This window comes from Erpetoichthys calabaricus, chromosome 5 (assembly GCF_900747795.2).
Source record: "Erpetoichthys calabaricus chromosome 5, fErpCal1.3, whole genome shotgun sequence".
Classification (NCBI taxonomy): domain Eukaryota; kingdom Metazoa; phylum Chordata; class Cladistia; order Polypteriformes; family Polypteridae; genus Erpetoichthys; species Erpetoichthys calabaricus.
The window spans coordinates 240,328,695-240,355,429 of record NC_041398.2 but is presented as its reverse complement, the minus strand read 5'-3'; the positions used below and the strand labels follow the sequence as shown (position 1 = coordinate 240,355,429).

The 26,735-nt window shown below is 41.0% G+C and overlaps 1 protein-coding gene across 4 annotated transcripts in view; it reads left to right on the top strand.

The window, feature by feature from the left end:
• Positions 1 to 26,735, top strand: part of fhip1aa (FHF complex subunit HOOK interacting protein 1Aa) — a 126,774-nt gene that overhangs the window by 38,429 nt on the left and 61,610 nt on the right. The window contains exon 1 of one of the 4 annotated variants that reach the window (XM_028802699.2): positions 5,743 to 5,907. The exons of 2 other annotated variants lie outside the window; for them this stretch is intronic. The gene's annotated coding sequence lies outside the window, so the exon portion shown is untranslated. Of the gene's footprint in view, positions 1 to 5,742; positions 5,908 to 16,977; positions 17,089 to 26,735 lie in introns of those variants that run through there. One more of the 4 variants, XM_028802700.2, reaches the window with a different exon arrangement.

Sequence of the window (26,735 nt, the reverse complement as noted above, 5' to 3'; positions counted from 1 at the left end):
GGTACATGCTTCCTCAGTTGGTTTGCCCAGTTGATTTCATACAAGGGACGCTATTGGCAGATGGCTGAGAAGCTACCCAACTTACTTTCTTTCTCTCTCTCTCTTGCGCTGACGTAGGGGGGTGTGAGCAGGGGGGCTGTGTGCAGCTGCTTCCTGAAGGACATGCTGCACCGGTGCTTCGCATACTTAAAAGCTCAAAGGGCACGTATTGATTTTTGACTTTGTTTTTCTGTGGCTTTCTCTCTCTCTCTCTCTCTCTCTCTCTCTCTCTCTCTCTCTCTCTCTCTCTCTTCCTGCTCCTGACAGAGGGGGTGTGAGCTGCCGCCTTCAACAGCTTTGTACCGGCGGTGCTTCGCATACTTAAAAGCCAAAAAGCCCTATTGATTTTTTTTTTGACTGCTTGCTTTGCACTCCTTTGAAAAGGAAGATATGTTTGCATTCTTTTAATTGTGAGACAGAACTGTCATCTCTGTCTTGTCATGGAGCACAGTTTAAACTTTTGAAAAAGAGACAAATGTTTGTTTGCAGTGTTTGAATAACATTCCTGTCTCTCTACAACCTCCTGTGTTTCTGCGCAAATCTGTGACCCAAGCATGACAATATAAAAATAACCATATAAACATATGGTTTCTACTTCGCGGATTTTCCTATTTCGCGGGTGGCTCTGGAACGCAACCCCCGCGATGGAGGAGGGATTACTGTAGATGGAAAAACCAGGGATGGATGAAAAACATGGTAATAATGTGGAAGATGGTGGTTGAATAAACAGTTCACAAAAACGCAATCCATGCAAACCTGTTTTTCTCCTGCAGGAAAAACAGCTCAACTGGGTGGGAAAACTGCTGCTGTGGCAACACTTGCGCTGCCCCCTGTTGGATGTGTAAGCCGCATGCAAAAGAACTGTCTGACTTGTGTAATCCTAATGCAATACAATACAATGCAATTTAATTTTGTATAGTCCAAAATCACACAATGAGTGCTTCTCGACTCATTTAATTTGTGAACGAGTCACTATCCAAATACCAGTCCGACAGTTTTCATTCATTTGATTTGTGAAAGAATCATAAGGAGTTGCCCAATTCTCATTCACTTGTGATTCTGTATTGTAATGTCTTTTTAAAATTATGCCTCTTGTGGTCACTAGTGGGCACCCCAGAGTCTCAGACCCCAAACACAACTCATATTTAATGAGCTTTAAGCTTATTTAATATACAATAATTTCCTTACAGGGTTAAATCAATCCAGCACGATAGATTTCCTTCCACCACTCCTCTGTGAGTGTCGTCCACCTACTCCTGACTCTGACACCCTGGTGCAGATGAAGTGGCGTCTTTTATGTTGGACCCAAAGGTACTTCAGTTATCAAACCATTACACATCGGAAGCACTTCCGGGCCGGGCGAAAGTCTCCCAAAGCAGTGTTCCCTGGCAGTGCCCCCTGGTGGTACCCAAGTACCCATCCAGGGCTGCTTCTCAGAACTACATCTCCCAATATGCCCTGCGGAGTTACAAATGGGAAGTTCCTCCAGAGGGATCCTGCCACTCTTTTTACAGTGGGAATACATTGCCTCGGGAAGCAGCCTCCCTCTGTCCTTACATTATGGCCCCCCAAACCATGAAAGGTGCCAGCAACCATCCCGGCAGGGATGCGTCTCCATCTGAGATGGGTCCAGCTGCAGACCTCCACAGCTCTGAGTTTGAGTAGCTCCAATGGACAGCCATGTTTTTGGATTGCAAATTTTTGTTATTTGGTTGGCTTGACTTGAGACTTGTGTAATCCTAATGCAATACAATACAATACAATTTAATTTTGTATAGTCCAAAATCACACAAGGAGTGCCGCAATGGGCTTTTAACAGGCCCTGCCTTTTGACGGCCCCCCAGCCTTGACTCTCTAAGAAGACAAGGAAACAATCCCCCAAAAAAACTCTAGTAGGGAAAAAAAATGGAAAAAACCTTAGGAAAGGCAGTTCAAAGAGAGACCCCTGTCCAGGTAGGATGGGCATGCAGTGGGTGTCAAACAAAAGCGGGAGAATACAATACTATACACAGAACACAAGTCATCCTCAATACAATATAATAGTGCAATAGAAATATTACAAGTACAGAGCAGAATTTAACAGTAGATGATATCCCATAATACGATTTGGATTTGTTCAGAGTCCTGGAAACCTCAGCCATCAAACTGTCAGCGCTGGGCCAGCCAATCCGATGAAAGGACCCCTCCTTCCCACGATTCCTGCGATCCTCCATCAGAGATGACTTTACCTTAAGCAGGCAGAACAACCTGGCAGGTGGGCAGTGGCACCAAGTGCCACATTTGAGTAACAGGAAAAGAGACAGAATAGGTGAGGGGTAGTAACAAATTATAACTATCATATTACTTATGTTTTAGTGCTAATGGCTAACAACAGAGATGCAGTCTGTACAATTAATCAGCAGATAATCTTAACCATAGTGACATATAATATAAAGCAACAACCTCATCAATGGAGTGTAGCTCTGGAGGTCTGCAGCTACACTTTATTGGTCCATCCACATCCTACCATTTCAGCTTCCTGATCGGGTAGGGAATTAACCTCAATCCCTGTAGTGATGCCAGTCCATCTACTCTGACACTTACAATCTTAAAAAATGTGTCATCAGGGTAATGGCATATGAATTATCATGTTAAATATATAATGAATTATATACAGTTCTAGCTGGCCCCCTGCGGCTCCAACTGCCTAATAGTGAAACAGGACAAACTTTAAAAATCAATAAACAAACAGGTATCGCTAGCTAAGCGGAGGCAAGGTGCTCTCCAAAACGTGGCCAGAGGTAGAGTGACTGGCACGGAGGCTGGGACATGAATGAGTAGGGCCTGCCCGGCTCCCCACTCCTGACGTCACTCTTGCCCCTCCCCTCGGCCCGCAGCCTCGATTAAATTGCTCCTGCAAGGGAACTATGATGCTTAGTGTGATGAGAGAAGTCACAAAATCAACCAGAATGTTCAAGCAAATTATACAAAAAAAAAAAAAAGCGATCTAAATCTGTTAAGTAGTTCTCTCGTGAAAAGTAGACAGACAGACAGACAGTCAGACGTTGGATTTTATATACAGTTAGGTCCATAAATATTTGGACAGAGACAACTTCTTTCTAATTTTGGTCCTGTACATTACCACAATGAATTTTAAATGAAACAACTCAGATGCAGTTGAAGTGCAGACTTTCAGTTTTAATTCAGTGGGGTGAACAAAACGATTGCATAAAAATGTGACACAACTAAAGCATTTTTTGAACACAATCCCTTCATTTCAGGGCTCAAAAGTAATTGGACAATTGACTCAAAGGCTATTTCATGGGCAGGTGTGGTCAAGTCCGTCGTTATGTCATTATCAATTAAGCAGATAAAAGGCCTGGAGTTGATTTGAGGTGTGGTGCTTGCATGTGGAAGATTTTGCTGTGAACGGACAACATGCGGTCAAAGGAGCTCTCCATGCAGGTGAAAGAAGCCATCCTTAAGCTGAGAAAACAGAAAAAACCCATCTGAGAAATTTCTACAATATTACGAGTGGCAAAATCTACAGTTTGGTACATCCTGAGAAAGAAACCAAGCACTGGTGAACTGAGCAATGCAAAAAGACCTGGACGTCCATGGAAGACAACAGTGGTGGATGATCGCAGAATCATTTCCATGGTGAAGAGAAACCCCTTCACAACAGCCAACCAAGTGAACAACACTCTCCAGGGGGTAGGCGTATCGATATCCAAGTCTACCATCAAGAGAAGACTGCATGAAAGTAAATACAGAGGGTGCACTGCAAGGTGCAAGCCACTCATAAGCCTCAAGAATAGAAAGGCTAGATTGGACTTTGCTAAAGAACATCTAAAAATGCCAGCACAGTTCTGGAAAAACATTCTTTGGACAGATGAAACCAAGATCAACCTCTACCAGAATGATGGCAAGAAAAAAGTATGGAGAAGGCGTGGAACAGCTCATTATCCAAAGCATAGCACATCATCTGTAAAACACAGTGGAGGGAGACAGGAGTACTGTCTGCTCAAATCCAGCTAAATACAGCAGTCAAATTGATTCATGATACAGATGGACAATGACCCAAAACATACAGCCAAAGCAACCCAGGAGTTTATTAAAGCAAAGAAGTAGAAAATTCTTGAATGGCCAACTCAGTCACCTGATCTTAACCCAACTGAGCAGGCATTTCACTTGTTGAAGACTAAACTTCAGACAGAAAGGCCCACAAACAAACAGCAACTGAAAGCCGCTGCAGTAAAGGCCTGGCAGAGGATTAAAAAGGAGGAAACCCAACATCTGGTGATGTCCAGGAGTTCAAGACTTCAGGCTGTCATTGCCAGCAAAGGGTTTTCAACCAAGTATTAGAAATGAACATTTGATTTCCAGTTATTTCATTTGTCCAATTACTTTTGAGCCCCTGAAATGAAGGGATTGTGTTCAAAAAATGCTTTAGTTGACTCACATTTTTATGCAATCGTTTTGTTCACCCCACTGAATTAAAGCTGAAAGTCTGCACTTCAACTGCATCTGAGTTGTTTCATTTAAAATTCATTGTGGTAATGTACAGAACCAAAATTAGCCGCTTTTAGGATCCTTCAGGGTCGATGTGCGCGCTTCGATGTTTGATGAATGGTTCCATGTGGTGAAGCAAAATGCGGACATACAAATGCATTCGTGGTGCTTTGATATTCAAGCGTCGCATATTCCCCAAAGTAATGACAGGATACATTTTTAAATTCTCACATATCATCTTCTGTGCCGTCGTTTTTTTTTTTTTTTTTCACCTTTACAATACCATCAGAATGTGCTGCGGTGTATTTGAGCCACAGAGAAAAAAAAATAAGGACATAATAAAAAAGTCTATTTTATGATTAAAGTGGAAATTTCGGCTTTAACCTTGTCCTTGTCAATTATTTACCTGATATAGCAGAGTTAAAGCACTAACAAGCAATGAAATTAAATAATTGACAAGGATTGGTTTTTAATTAAGCAACTGGGTTGGAACAAAAACCTGCAACCACTGCGGCCCTCCAGGACTGAATCTGCCCACCCGTGATTTAAGATATGAAGAGGTAGGGGAAGTAACGGTGAAAGGGGTAGGGATGAGAACGGCACCCGTACGCATGCGCCGCACAGCCGCCCTGCTGGCCACTGCTGGGAGTTGATTGTACAATAAATTAAAATAAAAATAAAAGAGGAATAACCTTGGAGGTAGATCATCACCCCGAAAGCGGATACTAGACGTCACGTAGTATATGTGTTCCAAATTTCAGGTCAATTGGTGAAATGGTTTGCGAGCTACAGGTGATTTAAATCCTGGACAGACAAACGAACAGCCACGGTAGCGTATTATATATAAAGATTTTTATCTACACGCATAACATAACGTACATATATGAAACTTTGTGATGTGATCAGAGGGACCACCACGAGCTACAGACAAGTATAAGTTATACGTAGAAACGAATCAAATGGATCGAAAGTATCGATTCCGTACATTGAATCGAGATGCCAATCACACCAAGCATCCAATGAATGATCTTCCCGCCCATTTCTTCACGGAGATGGAAACGCGCGCGTTATTGTTTTTTTCTTTTTTTGACGCGCCATCGTGGGCTTCCTCGTGCGCGACTTCCACTCAACCTCAGATCCGCGGCCAGTTGCACTTCCTTTCGTCTCAATGGAAGCATCAAGCAGGCTTTTTTTTTTTTTTTTTTTTTTTACATGGAGGTGCTGACTTTTGTTGTGTCCCTGCAGTCATGCGGTGATGTCACGAGTCTGTCCGGTTCGACTTGTTTTAAAGCCTCCGTCGTGCAGGCGTGGCCCTGCCCTGCGCGATTTACCTGCTGCACTTCGAGAAGCGCCTTTACGCGTTGGACCCACGAGACGGTAAGCTAAAAGGCGACATGCAGTTTGGTTCGGCCGTGTTATCTCATTTACTGCGTCAGTGGTCCTGAAAAAGAGAGAGAGAGTTGTGTGTGTAAGGAAAAGTAAACAAATGTAAAGTGGGCAAAAACCGGCTCAGACCGGCAATGGGCAAAAAGAAAGGTTTAGACGAAATATGAAGCCGAGCACTGCCTTCTGTCAAGTGGAGCGTAGAGCCGTGTTTGCACCCGGGCTTTTCTACGTGGGCTGCAGTATTCGGCAACCTGACTTAAAAAGGATGGATAAGTGAGCGGGAACAGTAAGGCCATGATGTGCTTGATCCGCAGATGGCGCTGTACTGCCCAACTGTGAGGGGCGCTATAAAAAATCAGTTTTGAAAAGGCTGAGCAAAAGTTGTGAATGTTAGACTTGTGTTGCAGTTGACTTTTGTGTTTGATTCCCCTTATTTAAAGGCATTTTTGCATCAGAATCAATGCGCTCAATTGTACTTTTGTGAATGGCTTAAAATCAGCTCACAATGAAAGGCGCTATATAAAAAGCATCACTGGCCCAATGTATTTTCCGCTGTGTCTTTTACCCACCAGTTTTTTTTTTTGTATTTTTGTCAGTGTTTTATTTTGATTGCTTCTTGTTTAAAGTGTTTAGAAACGGTGGTCACAATGAAAGGCGCAATAAAAAATAGATCTGTGGCCCAGTGTTTTGTCTACCGTACCAGGCGTTGTTGTCCTGCCCTTTTTATTGTGTGTATTTATCCATCCATCCATCCATTTTCCAACCCGCTGAATCCGAACACAGGGTCACGGGGGTCTGCTGGAGCCAATCCCAGCCAACACAGGGCACAAGGCAGGAAACAATCCTGGGCAGGGTGCCAACCCACCGCAGGACACACACAAATTTGTTTCCTTCTCATAGTTCCATTGCTCTCTTAACTCACAAAGGTCTTATATAAAATAAAAAAGTATTCACAAAGATCACAACGAAAGGCACTATATAAAATGAATCACAGTTCCTCAGCCTTTTTTTCAGATGAACTTGCATTATTTACAGAGCTCACATTGAACCACACTATAAAATGGATTATACTTCTTCTGCTTTCATTATAGAGAACTAACAATGAAAGGCACTGAATGAAACTGATTGCAGTTCCTCTGTCTTATTTGTTGGTGATCCCACATTATTCCCGGAGCTCCCAGTGAAAGGTGCTATATAACATGGATCACATTTTCTCAACCTTTTTTTTAAGTTAGTCTGTATTATTCACAGAGCTTACAGTGAAAGTCGTCATTTAAAATGGATTACAGTTCCTCTGCCATTTTTTCCATGTGAGCCAATATTATTCATAAAGTTCACAATGAAAGGCACTACATAAAATGGATTACAGTTTCTTAGCCTTGTTTCCCAGATGAGCCAGCATTATTTACAGAGCTTACAGTGAAAGGCACTATATAAAATGGATCACAGTTTCTTAGCCTTTTTTTTTTCCAGATGAACTTGCATTATTCCCAGAGCTCACATCAAAAGGCTTTATAAAATGGATTATACATCCTCTGCCTTCATTATAGGTGAGCCTGCATTATTTAGAACTAACAATGAAAGGCGCTATATAAAACTGATTACAGTTTCTCTGTCTTATTTGTGGGTGAGCCCGTATTATTCCCAGAGCTCCCAGTGAAAGGTGCTATATAAAATGAATCACAGTTCCTCAGCATTTTTTTGGTTAGTCTGTATTATTCACAGAGCTTACAGTGAAAGGCACTATTTAAAATGGATTACAGTTCCTCTGCCATTTTTTCCACGTGAGCCAATATTATTTATAAAGTTCACAATGAAAGGCACTACATAAAATGGATTACAGTTTCTTAGCCTTGTTTCCCAGATGAGCCAGCATTATTTATAGAGCTTACAATGAAAGGCACTATATAAAATGGATCACAGTTCCTCTGCCTTTTTCCAGATGAACTTGCATTATTCACAGAGCTCACAGTGAAAGGCACTATAAAATGGATTATACTTCCTCTGCCTTCTTTATAGGTGAGCCTGCATTATTTAGAACTAACAATGAAAGGCGCTATATACAACTGATTACAATTCCTCTGTCTTATTTGTGGGTATGCCTGTATTATTCCCAGAACTCCCAGTGAAAGGTGCTATGTAAAATGATTCACAGTTTTTCAGCCATTTTATAGGTTAGTCTGTATTATTCACAGAGCTTACTATATAAAATGGATTAAAGTTCCTCTGCCATTTTTTTTTCCAGATGAGCCAGTATTATTCACAAAGAGCTTACAGTGAAAGGCACTATATAAAATGGATCACAATTCCTAAGCCTTTTTTCCTGGGTGAGCCTGCATTATTCAGAGCTTACAGTGAAAGGTGCTATATAAAAATGGATACCAGCCTCTTTTCCACCTGACTCTGCATTTCTGTTTGAAGTTATGCATGTAGGCTGCCCCATCATTATGTTAACTCATGATACTTCTGTAAACCACTTAGAAACAGAGCTCACAATGAAGGTCACTATATAAAAATGGACAACTGCTCCAGTGTTTTGCCCACCCGGTGTATTTTTCCTCTCTTGTACATTCACCAGTGCTTTGTTTTGATCGATGCTTGTGTTGAGTGTTTAGAAGCAGAAATTTCAGTGAGAGGTGCTGCATAAAATGGAGAGCGGCAATAGGCGTTACGTGCTGGTTGGACTTGCAGGTAAGAAGTCCACCTTCTACTGATACTACATTAGGTGTCTTTATACCAATTTAACATTGGTCATGCACTGTTGCTGATCACATCCATCACCAAAGAGGACACAGCCCAAAGTCTTTTAGATAATGTGCCATGTCACAAAAAGGGCTGGTTGTCACAGAAATTACAGTGAGTTCAGCTTGCTGCAGTGGGCTACACAATGCCCAGGTCTCAAACCAGCAGGGAACCAATGGGGTGAAGTGTAACAAGAAGTGTGCAGCCGACAAATCTGCAAGACTGGAGTGTTGCTGCTAAATCAGTATGAGCCAAAATCTTTCAGGAGTGCTGAGGGCATACTTTGGGAGAATTTGGGCAGAGGCTAAAGATTGTCCTGTGTGTCACCAGAAAAGATGGTGCTACAGAAGTGGCGGCTGTGTTTAAAGCCTCCTTTCGTAAGTCCCTTTCCATCAGCTAACTCAGCCAGTTTGACAACATGGGCAGACTGCTGAGCCTGTTTGGTGTCACGCTGAGCCATTCCTGCCCTTCTTATCTCATAGTTGTGCTCCAGCAGGACAATGCGAGTGCAGGACGACCTGAATGACGGCTTGTTACCTGCTAATTTACAAGTCGCACCACAATGCAGATGAGAGTCTACAGGGTGTCAGATCTGCAAGTCGGCTCTTGACTGTTTTACAACACCCTGGCCTCAAGGCTCATTCCGGTGCTGACAACCAAAGAATGCAAAAGGCTTTTGTTTTGCCTCTTACCAGTCCTGAAGTTACAACTTACCCTTCTCAAACCAAATAGGGATTCTAGAGCCAGTCCTGGGTGCAAGGCAGGAACCATCTAAACCCCCTGCACACACTTGCACTCTCACTCAGTCTTTAAATCTGTGGTAGATGAACTTGATAAGGTCTGTTTTGCTCATCGTTTGGGGGGGGGGGGGGGGGGGGGGACTTGATGGTGGGAGACCGGTGACTTCTTTTTTTTTGTCTTTTGGGGTTTTTGTGTGGCAAGGCCCTCTTAGGTCTATCCAGGTTCTTTCCTCCTTCGAATCGTTAAAAGTTTGTGTGGTTTTGGCCAGAGGTTCGGCATCGTATGGGTGGTGTTTCCTTATGTGATCTGATCACTAAAGGCAATGGTCTATTTTATATAGTGCCTTTTTCAGAAGATGTGTTTATAGTATATTGTGTAGAAATGAATCAGGTCGTAGGTTATGGAAAATGTGTTGTGAAAATTTCCAGATAAGGAAGACAGAAGTTTTAAGGTAAGGTTGTTCTATTTGCTAATGATGGTGCCAGAGAGTGGCAGTGTATTGCATGTTGATTAGCACATGCAGGGGACAATTTCATTGTACTTAAAACATGTGACAATAAGGACCCTTTGTTGTGAGTTGGAGTTGCATACACTATACTCAGAAAGTATACAGACCCCTTCACCTTATGCACTTTATTGTGTTGTAGATTTCATTTCAAATGGATACATTTGCAAATGTTGCCTTTTAATCTGCACTCTTCTTCTTCTTTCGGCTGCACCCGTTAGGTGTTGCCACAGTTGATCATCTTTTTCAATCTCTTCCTGACCTCTTCATCCTGTTCTGTCACACCCATCACCTGCATGTCTTCTCTCTCACCACATCCATAAACCTTCTCTTAGGCCTTCCTCTTTTCCTCTTGCCTGGCAGCTCTATCCTTAACATCCTTCTTCCAATATACTCCGCATCTCTCCTCTGCACATGTCCAAACCAATGTTATCTCGCCTCTCTGACTTTGTCTCCAAACCGTTCAACCTGAGCTGACCCTCTAATGTCCTCATTTCTAATCCTGTCCATCCTCGTCACCCCCAATGGAATTCTTAGCATCTTTAACTCTGCCACTTCCAGCTCTGTCTCCTGCTTTGTGGGCAGTGCCACCATCTCCAGCCCATATAACATAACTGGTCTTACCACCGTCCTGTAGACCTTCCCTTTCACTCTTGTTGATACCCGTCTGTCACAAATCACTCCTGACACTCTTCTTCACCCACTTCACCCTGCCTGCACTCTCTTTTTCACCTCTCTTCGACAATCCCCATTACTCTGTACTCAGTATCCCATAATGACAAAGTAAAAGCATGTTTTCAAATTTATTAAAAATCAAAAAATGAGATCTGTCATTCATAGAAATATTCAGACCCTAATTCAGTACTTAGTGGAAGCACCTTTGGCAGCAATTCCAGCTTCCAGTCTTCTTGGCCAAGTCTCTACAAGCGTTGCCCACCTGGATCTAGGAAGTTTATCGCATTTTTCCTGCCAGATCCTCTCAGGCTCTGTTAGATTGGAAGGAAAGTGACTGTGAACTATTGTTTTCATATGTTCTATGGGTTTTAAGTGTGAGCTTTGTCTGGGCCACTCAAGGACACTAAGAGACTTTCCCATAGGTACTTCAGTGTTCTCTTGGCTGTATGCTTTGGGCCATGGTCATTATGAAAGGTAAACCGTTGCCCCAGTCTGAGGTGGTGTGCACTCTGGAGCAGGTTTTCTTTAAGGCCATCTCTGTATTTGGCTGCATTTATCTTGACCAGTCTAGTGTCCCTGTCCATGTATCCCCATAATATGATGCTGCCATCACCATGCTTCAGCTTTAAGATGGTATTAGGTAGTGCCTGGACTTTTACCAGACATAGTTCTTGGAGCTATGCCTAAAGCATTCAATTTTGGTCTCATCAGACCAGAAAATATTTTTTCCTGATGGCCTCAGAGTCCTTTAAATTGTCATATGCCTTTTTACTCAAGAGTGGCTTCCATCCAGCCACTCTACCATAAATGCCCGATTGATGGAGTAATGCTGAAATGGTCATCTTTCCAACAGGTTGTTCCATCTCAGCAGAGCAGTTCTGAAGCTCTGCTACAGAGTGACCATTGGGTTCTTTGTCACCTCTCAGACCAAGGCCCTTCTTGTGTGGTTACTAGGAAGAGTCCTGGTGGTTCCAAGCTCCATTTCACAATTATTAAGGCCACTGTACTCCTGGGAAAACTCAAAGCTTTAGAGACAGTGTTATCCCCTTTCCCTGATCTATGCCTCAACACAGTTTGCTCATGGAGGTCTTCTGAGAGAGTTCCTTGGGCTTAATGGATTGGCGCTTGTCCTGACATGTATTGTGAATTATGGGACTTTCTTTACACAGGTACATGTGTACCTTTCTAAAACAATTTCCATCCAATCGATGCATTGTGCCACAGATAGACTCCGATCATGGTCTAGACACATCTCAAGGAGAATCAAAGCAAGCTGGAGGCACCTGTACAGAATTTGGAGTGCCACAGCAAAGGGACTAAATACTTCTAGGAATGAGAGATTGGCATCTGTGATAAATTTACAAACTTTTCTGCAAACATGTGTCCACTTTGTCATTTTGAGTAATTGAGTATAGCTTGATGGGCAAAAATGGCAAGTGAATCAATTTAAGATTAAATGTACACACAGTGAAGTGTGTAGAAAGTGAAAGGGTCTGAATACTTTTATGAATCCACTTCTCCTAAATGTGTCATAGTAACAGAAATTTCAAAACATTTTTCTCACTGTTTCCACACAGTGTGGTCCTTCCTAGATTCATATTGTATAAACACACAGTCTGTTGTTGATATGCCTTGTCTTGCACTTGGGGGCAAGACTGGTGTGGGTTTAGGCCCCATTATTCATCATCCCATTTGTATCTGCTTGAATTGACACATTGACAAGTTATATATGAAGTAGATCACTATTTTGGCAGGTGAGCCACCTGATGCTTGCAGGCCATCAGCTTAGTTATTTTATCACATATTTTGTTGTTGGCATGTCATATCTTGTACTGGGGGGCTAGGCCAGGATGGGGCTGGGACATATTTTTTTATCTTTGTTTTATTTTAAAAGCCTTAAGTGAAATTTGCAGGCAGTTTGGTGTAGTGGTTAAGGCTTTGGGTTTTAAACCAAAGGTTTAAAAATTTAGGTTGTGAGCTCAAAATCCTGCTACTGACACTGTTTGACACTGAGCAAGTCACTTGACCTGCCTGTGCTCCAATTGGAAAACCAAAAGAAATGTGACCAATTGTATTATAAATGTTGTAAGTTGCCTTGGATATAGGCATCAGTCAAATAAGTAAATGAAAATGTAAATTATATAAAAGGCTTAGAAATAGAGCTTCCAAACACAGGCACTACATAAAATAGAACAGTGGTTCAACACATTTCATCTCCAGTTGATCTGCCGTTTCTGCACGATACAATGTTTTTACTCTGTATTCGTAATCATAACATATTCTGCCTCTGATGTGCTTGTTTATTATGGCACTGAGAGAGAGTGACAATATATTGCATGTTGGCAGGATATGCAGAGCCCTCTATGCACATGCCAACACTAGTACTTCTACAACTACATTTAAACAAGTTAGAAAATGTATGCATTGGTGTAACATTCAGGTGCATTTGAGGGCTGTGCAGGCAGTTTTTTCTGGAACCTTCTCAATTCATTTGTGGGTTGTGGGCGCCAAAGGCTATCCCACCAAGATAGGGCAAAAGGCTGAAAACAGGCCTGTACAGAACTCTAGTCCATCACAGGAACCACTCACTCGCTCACCCACATACACACTGTCAATTTGCCAATTATAATAACTTAAACTAAAAAAAAATTTATTCATTCATTCTGTGCTTGAGTATGTCTGACCGTAGTAATTTTCATGAAATGGGACTTCTGTTATTTCCTAGCATTTGTCATAACTGAAGTGGAAGGCAAAATTTATTACAGCAATTGATCATTATGGATAGCGGGTGAATGAGGCACTCTGATGGTAAAGTATTGTGAAATAGTGCAATCATTATAATCAGCAAATAATGCAGCTGTCAGGTTTGTTTAGTGTAAGGTTAATACTGAGTAAATGTTTATATACTTTATGTATAATGGCTTTCACGCCACAGCGTTCTTCATTCATATCTACTGTAAATAACCTCTTGTTTCCCTAGTTTGCATTTTATACTTTTACGGTTAGAAATATCGTTTAATCTACCTGTTACAACTTAAAGGGTAACTTCGGTATTTTTCAAGTCAAAGCTATTTCTCCATGTTCGTGGTATACTGTGTATTAATTTGACACATAAAAATGATATTCTAACGTGAAGTGTTTCCTTAATAAATTTTATAAACACTTTGTCTGTTCCTGCAGATTACAATATGGCTCTGTGGAACCCCTCGTCTGTACATAATGGAAAAAGCCTTAAAACTTACCAAATACTGTACATCCACTTCGAAGCAGCAAAGGTTTCAGTTTAAGAAAGCCTGCCTTCCGTGTTTTTGAGGTATCCTTTGTGATAATAGAACGGAACTAGAAATGATAGTTGTATCACAGATTCTTGGTCCTGTTTTCTGGAGGTAAAGATACGTTTCTTGCTTGTTTGTATTCTAGCAGCAGCCATGGAGTTATGACAACGCAGGCTGATCTCTTAAAATCTGTGTAGTTTTTTTTACATAGGTGCACAAGTGAGAGTGTAGTGAAAGAGTACACAGGAGTTTCATTGTACTTTGTATACATAACAATACGTCTGAACTGATTACACTGTATTGTATTTTTAATAAAAGCTTTGCTTTTTTTTTAAACAGCCGAGCCACTTTTGCCTCATCCTTTCTTGCATAAAACTCTCAGAAAAAGATACAATGTATGATAGAAGAGTGAAGCACCATAAGCTAATTATCAATTTTCTTTTCTTTCTGACAATATAGTAATAAAAGAATGGAGTACAATTTTTTTGAGTGAATAAATTCATTGACCCTGATGTCAGTCAATCTGTAAATATGTGCAGACTCCATGTAGAACCTGGCGCTGAGAGGCAGCAGTGACAGCCCCCTCTGCTTAGGTCAAAACATCTGTATTAAATTTACTATATTTCAGCCTCGTTAAACTTAGGAGAATTGTCATTGCCAAAGTAGTGTGTAATAATAGTGTATAATAATAGTAATACAGAATCAAGTATAGTACATTAACTTGCATAATATTTATTATGTACACAAATAAATGTACAGTTCAGTTCTTTTCATCATGCGGTATGTGCTCTGGTAGGGCAAACAATCTGTCAGTTAACTTCACTTGAGTGAGTGTGTCTGTGTGTGTTTGTGCATTTGTGTGTACAACTATATGTGCATATTGCATATGTACTGTATATTTAAATAAACTGTGTATTTCAAAAGCTACTTGGACCAGACGTATTGATTTGTAAAATTTTTGTACATCGATAGGTCTGGTCCAATGACTGAATAGAGTGGACTGTAAAAAATCCCAGTTAAATTAAACAATTTCTATGGCAGTTATTGTTAAATTTCAAACTGTTTTTTAAGGTTATGGAGGTAAGTACAGGATAAAACTAAACAAAAAACAGTAGGTGTGGAGCCTGTAACATGGTGAACATGATACAAAAGTTATCTATGTGCTTAGGTCTCCGCATATAGGGTGGAATACCATTTGTTCTAAAGTTTTGTGTCTTTGCCAGGGTGTATTGATCTAGGAGCTTTACACAATACAAATAATTGTAAAATCACTTTTGATTTTCCACAGACACCATATTAAAATCAAATTTTCTTAATGTTTTGAACATTGCAGAATCAGAATATGAACTTACATTGATAGCAAAATGTTGACTCCATCACCAAACTTCCATTTACATAGCAGTAAAAAGAGGCACGATGAGTTCTCAAAAGGGCAGTCCAAAGTACGTTAATCAGAATTCAAAACCCTTAATTGGAACCAAAAAAGGTGCCAAATAGACAGAAAAAAGAATAACCATACATGTAAAGAGGAGAACTTATCCTCACCAAATGCATAAAATGTACTGCAAAGTACGGTGTTTCCCATCAGCCTTTCTAGGACTGGGAGCAGCCCTTTAGTGGAGACTGACAGGTGACTCTGCCTCTTCGGGAATCACCCTCAAAGCATAATGCGGAGCATACTCTGATACATATGAACTAAATAATCAATACTGAAAAAATACACAATTATATAAATAATAAAAATTAATAATGATATAAACAGAAGTATGTAAAGAAAAAGAACATAAAAGACTAAAACAAGGAAGTTTGCTTTTCTACTTGACTGATACTTGACTGATACTGCGCTATCGTCTGTAAAGGGCCTTGTAAGGATTCACACCATCAGTGGTCCACTTGTCCTTCTGTCTGTCTGTACATTTTTTGACCCTGGCAGTGCAGGTGCAGCCCCTATAAAAAGTGTTCATGCCTTTGGACGTTTTTACATTTTCTTTTTACACATTATTAACTCTCATTGGATTTAAATTTAATTTTTTGCCTCTGATCAACAGAAAAAGACCCTTTAACGTTAAAGTGAAAGTGGACCAGGTTCTCTTCCCAGGTCCTCCCTGCATGGAGTTTGCATGTTCTTCCCGTGTCTGCGTGGATCTATCTATCTATCTATCTATCTATCTATCTATCTATCTATCTATCTATCTATCTATCTATCTATCTATCTATCTATCTATCTATCTATCTATCTATCTATCTATCTATCTATCTATCCATCCATCCATCCATCCATCCATCCATCCATCCATCCTGTAATTCACCTGACATTAATCCTGTTTGGGCCTGTCCTGCACTTAGATGGGAGACCATCTAGGGAAAAACTTGGGTTGCTGCTTGAAGAGGTGTTGATGAGGCCAGTAGGAGGAACTTACCCTGTAGTCAGTGTTTGGATCCCATTGCCCATGCAGTGATGGGGACACTGTTCTGAAAAAAAAAATAGCACCATACTTCAGATGAGATGTAAACCAGAGGTCCTGACTGTCTGTGTTTATAAAAGATCCCGATTGTCCTGCATAATTTGCCCAACATGGCCTCGTCCATTTTGGCCCCTAATCCTCCACTGTCCCTTATTGACTATGTCTCTCTTCTCTTCACCACCTACCTAATAGCAAAAATGGTGATCATACTGGTGCATAAATGGGTACCGTCATGTCATCCAGGTGGATGCTGTACTTTGGTGGTGGTTAACTTAGTATGTAAAGCACTGTGAGTAGGTCAGCAAATGAATGAATGAATTATTATCGTCTATTAACATGCCCTTAACATGTCCATTGTTTCTTACGTGCCTTTTGCCTCCTTGTGTGGCGTGCTGTCTTTACCTTTGAGATCAACTTGAGTAAGGCACCCTGGCATGCCAGGATGAGGCTGTACAAGTCAGTGACAGCATATTGGCATGATGGGCCACTTCCCAGCTGTTAGTGCTGTAAAAACAAGTGCTAATTAGCCAGCACGAGCTCCAGCTTGCCATCGCTGGCTCAGCCGAGCTCCCCGCCGAGGCCTCACGTGGTCTCACTAGACTTCTCACAAGAACAAGTAACCTAAACAAGCTGCTCTTAATTGCTCCTGTTCTGTGTGCTGTTTTTGATTTATTCATTTATTTGGTTTAATGTTTTTAAAGAGCAGTGGCGAGCCTTGTTGGAAACACATCAGGAGAACTGGGGACACCGTTAGGAAGGCTCTCACAAGGTAATTGATTCTTGAACTCCATTATTTGAGAGTGACTCGTTTGGTTTGCTGCTTGGAGAGGGCAGAGGGGACAGGATTTAAATACCCGCTGTGGCTTGGCACTGCCATGCTTTGTCAGCTAGGGCCGCACAAGCTGTTGTGAGTGTGTGACACTAAGTTGTTTTATGTAGTGCCTTTCTGAAGCCTGTGGTGAGGCAATAACGGTGTAAATGGTACACCCTTGCAACAAATAAATTATTTTCTGATATAGCATAACCTTCTCAAATCCACATAATGTAATTCAAGGTTGAGCTAGAAGCAACAGGCACAAACCCAGATAGTGCCTTTTCACACCCCAAATGGGGCCAGTTTAGGATTGCCAGTTAACCTGACCTTCATGTCTTTACCTATTTGGGAGGATAACTACAGTAATCGACACACAATAGTGGAGAATATGCAAACTCAACACAGAAAATAGCTATGGGCACGATTTAAACTCTGGGTATGGCACCTGTAATGCTGCAGCCTTAGCTACTGTGCTACCTTGCCACCCAGTGCTAATCTGAAGTTTCTAGGTAATTTACTGTACATGTTTTTGGAATGTGGGAGAACAACTGGAGCATTCAGAACTTTGATAGAACTTTAAACGCCACAAACAAAGTGGGTGTGATTTCAATTTCGAACTGAAGTTGGTAAGGCAGCATGACTCGACAAATCATTTTTTCTGGCATACGTCATATGAGATCTTATTATGTAGCAATTGAGGCAGCAACAGCACTAACCTCTGTACCACCCACCATGTCACCCTGCATGGATGTCCATGTCCTAATTGGCACCAACATTGTGAATCAACATCTCTCAGACTTCAACTGGCTTGCATACTTGTTACTCAATCCTGGACTCCAGTAGCACAAGTCACTGTGCCACTGTGTCACCTTTGTAAAAAGATGCCATATTACAAAGATACATTATCTTGTACCTTTAATAGAAAATCCTAAACGCGAAGAGGCGCTTGACAAAGCAAACGGAGATATGATACACAACAATGTGGCCAGACTTCTGGAATAATGTTGAAATCTGTGTGTGGCAGCCATTTTTCATATTCTAGCTGTTGCTTCTTTTGTAATATCATTTCAACCTGCCAGTGCTCCACATTGAGAAATATTATAGTTATAATAATGCACTTTAATTCATAATGCACTTATCTTAAATGAAAATGATAAAGTAGAATAAAAAGAGCAAATGACAACATGAAAAACAACATGCAACATATCTAAACAAGCCAGATATTAAAAACGGAATGAAACTTTTAACATAAGACAGTGTAAATAAAATAAGGGCAAAAATAAATCCTTAAAAGGTATATAAGATAAATGTGTCTTTAGTCAAGCGTTGGTTTGCTTCTCAGGGCTGCAGGTAGAACAATCCATAGCTGGGGAGCACTACAAAAAAAAAAAGCCATCTCCCTCCAGGGATCCAAGTTTTCAGTGGGGCCGGTGCAGGGTGAAAGAGCTAGTAGTATGGAGGGAGGGCGAGGCTATGTAGGGTTTGACAAGCTCACAGATGTTATGAGGAGACGTGCCATGGAGTGCTTTGTATGTTAGAACAGGGAGCCAGTGTAAATGGGAGAGACTACAGGGGTGATATGATGGTTCAATGGTGTATGAGTAAGAATTAGAGCAGCACAGTTTTGCACATACTGGATCATCTTAAGATAATTTGCTGGTGCACCAAATAGAAGCACATTACAATAATCTAAAGGAGAGGTGATGATGGTATGAGTAAACCTTTCAGTGGCCATTAGTGACAGATATGGTTGGATTCTTGCAATATTACGAAGACAGGATAAAAAAGGAAATTATGTTAATGTTTTTATTATAAGTCTTAAATGTGAGGGTGACTACCAAAAATAACTCCCAAGGTTTCAGGTGTTTATTGGTAGGTGATTTCAGATAAACTAAAATGATCAATTTCTTTGTATAGACGAAGGAGTACCTAACCCATCCATCCATCCATTATCCAACCCGTGATATCCTAACTGCAGGGTCACAGGGGTCTTCTGGAGCCAATCCCAGCCAACACAGGGCACAAGGCAGGAAACAAACCCCAGGCAAGGGCGCCAGCCCACTGCAGGGCGCACACACACACACACACACACCAAGCACAATTTAGGATCGCCAATGCACCTAACCTGCATGTCTTTGGACTGTGGGAGGAAACCCACGCAGACACGGGGAGAACATGCAAACTCCACGCAGGGAGGACCCGGGAAGCGAACCCGGGTCTCCTAACTGCGAGGCAGCAGCGCTACCCACAGCGCCACCGTGCTGCCCGTACCTAACCCTAATTAACCTAACCTCAGTCTTTGAACGGTTTAGTTGAAGGATATTGCAGAAGTGTTGCATCCATGACTTACAGTAGGTAAATGCTGTAGAGATGGAAATACACGTAGGTTTATTTCCCTCAATATACACTCACTGGCCGCTTTATTAGGTATACCTGTTCAACTGCTTATTAACGCAAATATCTAATGCGTTGATCACAGGTCAGCAATTCAATGCAGTTACTGTAGGCATGCAGAGATTGTGAAGATGACCTACTGAAGTTCAAATCCAGCGTCAGAATGGAGAAGAAAGGTATTTTAAGTGACTTTGAACATGTCATGGCTGTTGGTGCCAGACAGGCTGGTCTGACTATTTCATAAACTGCTGATCTACTGGTATTTTCATGCACAGCCATCTCCAGGGTTTACAGAGAATGGTCCGAAAAAAAGGGAAAATATCCAGTGAGCAGCAGTTCTCTGCTGGGTGAAAATGCCTTGTTGATGCCAGAGGCCAAAAGAGAATTGCCAGACTGGTTCAAGCTGATAGACAACAGTAACTCAAATAAGCACTCATTTCAATCGAAGTATGCAGAAGAGCGTCTCTGAGCACACAACTTGTCGAACTTTGAAGCGCATAGGTTACAGCAACAGGAGACCACACTGGGTGCCTCTCCTGTCAGCTAAGAACAGGCAATCTCAGCTACAATTTGCAAAGCTCACCAAAATTGAACAATAGAAGATTGGAAAAACATTGCCAGGTCTGATGAGTCTCGATTTCTGCTGTGATATTCAAACAGCAGTGTCAGAATTTGCTGTCAAGAACATGAAAGCATGGATCCATCCTGCCTTGTATCAGTAGTTCAGGCTGCTGGTGGTGGTGGTGGTGGTGTAATGGTGTTTTAGATATTTTCTTGGCACACTTTGGATCCCTTAGTACCAACCGAGCATTGTTTAAATGTCACAGTCTGTCTGAGTATTGTTGCTAACCATCTCTTTATTATTTTATCTATCCACCTCCACTTTGGCCACCCTCGCTTTCTCTTCCTCTATACTTCCATTCCCTCACTCTTTTGCCCATGTATTCATTGTCTCTCCTCATCACATGTCCATAAAACCTCAACCTCCTTTCCTGTACTTTCCTAGAAATCTCTTCCACTTTTCTTGTACCTTTGATTGTCTCATTTCTTAATCTGTTCTTTAACTCCACATCCATCTCAACCTTTCTATTTCTGCCATATCCAACTTCTTCACTAACTTCTTCTCCAATAACTCTGGTATTAAAAACATTACCTTTAATCTTCTTCACCTTAACTCTTCTCCTTCCAATTGTTCCATCCACACTGTGGTCTATGGGTTACCTCTTCATGTAGTTTTCCATCTTGAGCTATCACTCATCCTAGATATTTAAATTTATCCACTGTTTTCAATGGCAGGCCAACTTCTGGATCCTCATCATCATTAATCCTCATATATTCTGTCTAATATTCTTCCTATTTATCTTCAATCCTCTATCTTCCAAAGCCCTTTTCCATTTTTCCAAATTCCTCTCCACTTCCACCTCTTTTCTCCCTTTACAGCTTGTGTAGTTCATTTTCCTAATAAGATGAAGGTGCAAATGAAGGGATTCCCGTCAAATTAAATGAAATACCAGCAAGCGTGCAGATCATAGCACACTACTATAAATTAAATGTCACGCATAAACACTTTTGTTTTCTGCTGTGTGAGTTTTAACTTAAAGGCAGAATGAAAATGATGTTAGGAAACACTTTCATTGTCTGATTGCACAGAATGAACACCATTTTCAGTTGCCATGTTGGTATGGTATTTCACAGAATTTCAGAAGTGAATTATTTCAGAACATCATACATCTATGCCACTGTGTTAGTAAATGATCTTTAGCAGCAGTGTGGTGTAGTGGTTAAGACTTTGGACTTCAAACCCTGAGGTTGTGGGTTCAAATCCCGCTACTGTCATTGTGTGACCCTGAGCTAGCCTGTGTTCCCACTGGAAAACCAAAAAAGAAATGTAACCAATTATAAATATTGTAAGTCAGCCAAATAAGTAAATGTAAAAATCAATATGGCTACTACTTTGTGTGTGGGGTGGTACAGTGACACAGCAGTATTGCTGCTGCTTCTCAATAACGAGACCAGGGTTTGCTTCCTGGGGCCTCCCTGCTTGGAGTTTGCAGATACTCTCCGTGTCTGCCTCTGGGTGCTCTGGTTTCCTCCCAAAAACCCTAAAGATGTGCAAGTTAGGTGAACTGGTGATCCCAAATTGGCAGTAGTGTGTGTGTGTGCCCTGCAATGGACTGGTTCCCTATCCAGGGTTTGTTCCCTGCTTTGTGTTCTATGCAAGCTATGATAGGATTCAGGTTCTTGTCAGGTGAAAGCTGGCTAGCAAATGGCTGGCTAACTTTGTGTGTGGTTATCAATAATGGAAAGAGAAAGCAGAATTAGTAACACCAGGCCTCATCTACATCTATACTATACTGCCTGATCTGAACAAGTACATTTATAATCTTGTCATCCTCCTGGAGTTTTATAGATTTTGCATCTCACGAATCAAAGAAACTAATAAGAAAAAGAAAACTCCTGAATTAAGCCATATCATGTAACTCATTATAATGGACAGCTATACACGATATGAAATGCCTGCTGTCTCACTGCTTGCAAAAAAATGTTTTGCCCACATCTTTGATCTAAAGAAACAATAAAATAATTGTGTGTAGACTGTGACATGCCAGAATTATAGAAAACACAGATAATGACAAAGTGAGCGATCAAGATATGAGCAAACAATTCTTTAAATTCCCTGAAGCTGCCCTTATTGACAGAATCTCCACTCTCATCATGTCCCCTGGTTGCCGACTCCGGGTAGCAAAGCAGTGACATTACATCAGTTGACACCTAAATGGGAGAAAAGGACACTTGGGCCAACAATGGGAAAGGAGCACAGGATTGCTCCACTGCTACCACCTTTTTGTGAACAATCCCAGTTTGCACCTGCCATTTTCCATCATATTGTAAAATCTCTTGTGGCCCATTTTGATTTACCAAAACCCCTAAACAATTTAGTAGAAGCAGATTCCACTGTTATAAACGTTGGATGTGGGCCTCTTGTGGAATTTGAAATTAAATTTCATGACTGAACTTGTGAGTCACTCTCCTGATAATTATATAAAATAAACAGTGTATTAAAGAATAGGAGCTCTAAAACCCATCCACATCTTAATTGCTTCCTGTCTTTTATTCCTCCTAATTAAATCGATAATTTTTGTATTATTTTTGGCTTTTTAGACTTATGCTAGAAATGGGCTAAAACAGGGCAAAAGTCCCACTGATGTTGCCTTGTGTCGCATTCCTGGGTGAGTCTGTTATGAATTAACTGTAACTGAAGGGCAGAGGGTGCTGCAGTGCCTCACTCTGGATACAGTAGTACCCCAAGTAATAAATGTCATCAGCACTGGAAGTCTTCCTTGTCCTACCAATTCCTTTGCAATTACTGAGCTCACCAGTGCGTTCTTTCTTCTTAATGATAATCCAGACAGTTGATTTAGGTGATACATTTTACCCGTGTCTCCAATGGTTTCATTGTTTTTTTCCAGCCTCATATTGGCTTCTTTGACTTTCATTGGCAAAGCTCTTGTCCTATTGTTGAACAATGGCAACTATCGACTCAAAAGGGTAGAAGCAAACCGAAGTGTCCTACAAAGCCATGAAACACACCTGGGGAATCACAAGCACTTGTGACACCAATTATGCCAAACATTATGGTGCAAAGACATGCAGGTTAGGTGTATCCTAAATTGTCCCTAGTGTGTGCTTGGTGTGTGTGTGTGTGTGTGTATGTGCACCCTGCGGTGGGCTGGCGCCCTGCCTGGGGTTTGTTTCCTGCCTTGCGCCCTGTGTTGACTGGGATTGGGTCCAGCAGACCCCCGTGACCCTGTGTTAGGATATAGCGGGTTGGATAATGGATGGATGGATGGATGGATTATGGTGCCCTGAAATAGGGGGACGAAGTAGAAAAAGTGTTAGCATTTCTACATGGTGTGACTGAAATGTATGCAAATACCCTTAAATGAAAGTCTATAATGTGCACTTTAATCATGTCTGAATTGTTTGATTTGTAATTTTAAACTATGGAGCAGCGGGGTACATCAAGAAAAAATAACATGTCTTTGTCTCAAACATTATGGAAGGCAGTTCATAAAACGGAATTGACTGAAATAATATGATCTGCAGATTATTATTGTAACAAACCCACGTTATCAACTTGCATTAATTTGAACTAATTAATTACAGAGGAAAGGTACAGCTACCCTAAGTGATATACACATAGGATCAGTTTAAAAATGGAAGTGCAGTTCTGTGAGCAGAAGATCAGAGCCGCTGGGCATGCAACAAGGACCACACTGGTTACTAATAGCAAGGACAGGGCAGAATTACAGTTTCAGCTCTGCTGATTACCTAGATAGACAGACAGATAGAGCTTTATTTGTCCACAGGGGGACATTTTGGCTTTTTATAGAATCTCTTTAAATCAATAAAAACATAAATAAGTAAATAAATAAATAAATGTACTTAGCAATATATCTATAACAGCTGAGGATGTGGTTTACTGCATCTATACCTGAAGACTGGCCTTTCTTCAGACTGGAATTAAATTCTTTAAGATAATTGCCACCTTTTGTATTCCTGTTTTACAATAAATCCATTCTTTTTCAAATTCTTAGTTAATTATATAATTTTAACGAATTACTGTGTTTTAACTAATATTACTAGCTACTGTAGATGTGCAGCTTGTTTCAGTTGCTTTTCTTCTTTCATTGGGTAATAGTGCAGTATTAGTAGTATAGTAGTAGTAGTAGGGTGTTCTAGCGTGTTAGCCTAAATGGATGTAGTAAGAAGTCAAGCAAAATGACACCTTTTATTGGCTAACTAAAAATATTACAATATGCAAGTTTTCGAGGCAACTCGGGCCCCTCCATCTTACCTGAAGAAGGGGCTTGATTTGTCTCGAAAGCTTGCATATTGTAATCTTTCTAGTTAGCCAATAAAAGGTGTCATTTTGCTTGACTTCTCACTACATAGGATAATATTGATACTGATTTTATGCTAGTATTGGTCATAAGTTATTTTTCATTTTCTAATTATTGGGTATACTGTATTTTTAAAAATGTTATGTATAAGAAATTTGACTGTGGTGAGCTGGCACCCTGCCTGGAATTTGTTTCTGCCTTATGCCCTGTGCTGGCTGGGATTGGCTCCAGAAGACCCCCGTGACCCTGTGTTAGGATATAGCGGGTTGGATAATGGATGGATGGATAAGAAAATTGAACAACTGTTAGTCATAGACTCTGCCACCATTGACAATTGATACCATTTTCACATGAATTAAATTGAACTCTGCCATCTATGTGAGGCACCACAAGCCTCTTTTATGCTCAGTTTTTAACACCACTGTAAATTGCTGTTAAAAAGCACATCTTTAATGTAGTCCACTAATACTTGGAATTACTCTCTATTATTGATATTATTGTTGAATATGATTCATTGTTATAAAAAATATTTAATAAACACAAATGTGATAACTGATTCCTATCAGTTAACCTAGTTGATGAAACGCATCTGAATGTTCTGCCATGCGGTCATTTTCTAACTTGTATAATATTGTTAAGCAAGTCTGAAGTCACTAAAATTAAGACTTGAGTCCGACTCGTGTCTCCCACCTCTGCTTCTTGCACTCCTCACTGTGACACCTAAAAGAGGCCAGCCTTCCAGATAAACAGCTTCTCTAGCTATAAAAGCAATCCATGAACTAAAGCTGAAAAATAGGACGATAATCCCTCTTGTTTCCTCTAAACCACTGGATTAAGCAAATCCACAAAGCTCCAGAAGGGATTTGACTTGCGCTGCGGTCCTTTTAACTCATCTTGTGGGTGGCGGAGGTTTTATTAACCAAGTGGTGGGCCTCCTGCTGGTTGGATTGAATCGCAGAGTGTTTGTGACCCCCTAGTCCAGTACCGCAGGTATTAATCCATTACAGACACAAGTGGGAATCATATGGTCATCTCTTAATCTCGGGAATTCTGCAGCTCATCCACCACACATAATGTGATTGGACTAGTTTGGCTGTAATTAGAGCAGTTGCCTAAAATGGTCTGAATCCAGGGGCTGGAGATTTAAAAAAAAAAAAAAATTGTTTTTGGGTTTTGGCTGTGAATGATTGTGCCTGGTGTCACAGTAGCACAAAAAAGAATAGAGAGGTGGGTCCATTGAGCCATCTTCTTATCCCACTTAATCCAGCTCAGTCTATCCTGACAGTGTCTTTCTCATCTTTTTTCTTTTGCTCCTGGGTGGAGTATGGGGTCTTTAAGGAGTAGCATCACCTTGGCCTGTTTCTCGCCAATGCTTTGATCATGCCGTGTGTTTTCCCTAATTGTGCGTTCTCCTTGTCCACCATTCTCCTGTCCTGCAAGTCATTTTCAGTCATACTCTGTGCCTTGAATCATGCAGGTTCTAGTCCAAGAGCTTCCTTTCAACTACCTTGCAGAATTTTCCGTTGGGATGGGCATTATAGTGGATTCAGAAAGTTATTTGAACCCTTCCACTTTCTGCACCCTTTATTGTGCTGTTGGTTTAATTTTAATTGGATACATTTGCCATTCTTGCCCATCAATTTATACTCAGTAACTTACAATGACAAAGTGAAAACATGTTTTCAGACAGGTTTGAAAATGGATTTAATATTAGAAACTGAAATCTCCCATTCATAGAAGTATTCAGACCCTTAATTCAGTACTTTGAAGTCCCTTTGACAGCAATTTCAGCTTCGCGACTTCTTAGGTAAGTATCTACAAGCTTTACACACCTGCATTTTCTACATTTTGGGCAATTTATCCCATTCTTCCTTGCAGATCCTCTTAAACTAGATTGGATGGGAAGCATCTGCAATCTGTCACCTTCACTCAAGAGACCTGTCCTAAAGTCACTCCAGCATTGACGTGGCTGTATGCTTCAGTCTGAGGAGGTGTGCACTCTTAGAGCAGCTTTTCTTCAACCACTTCTCTGTATTTGACTGTGTTCATCCTTCCCTCAATTCTGACCAGTCTCCCTGTCCCTGTGCCCTTATGGAGTGATGCTGCCACCACCATGCTTCATCGTAGGGATGTTATTAGGCAGGTGATGAACAGAGCCTGGTCTTTGCCAAACATAGTGCTTGCAGTTCTGCTGAACAAGTTCAGTTTTTGTCTCATCAGACCAGACGATCGTTTTTTTCTTCATGCTCTCAGAGTCCAAGGGGTTTGTCATATACCTGTCATATGGGGGCTTCTCTTTAACCA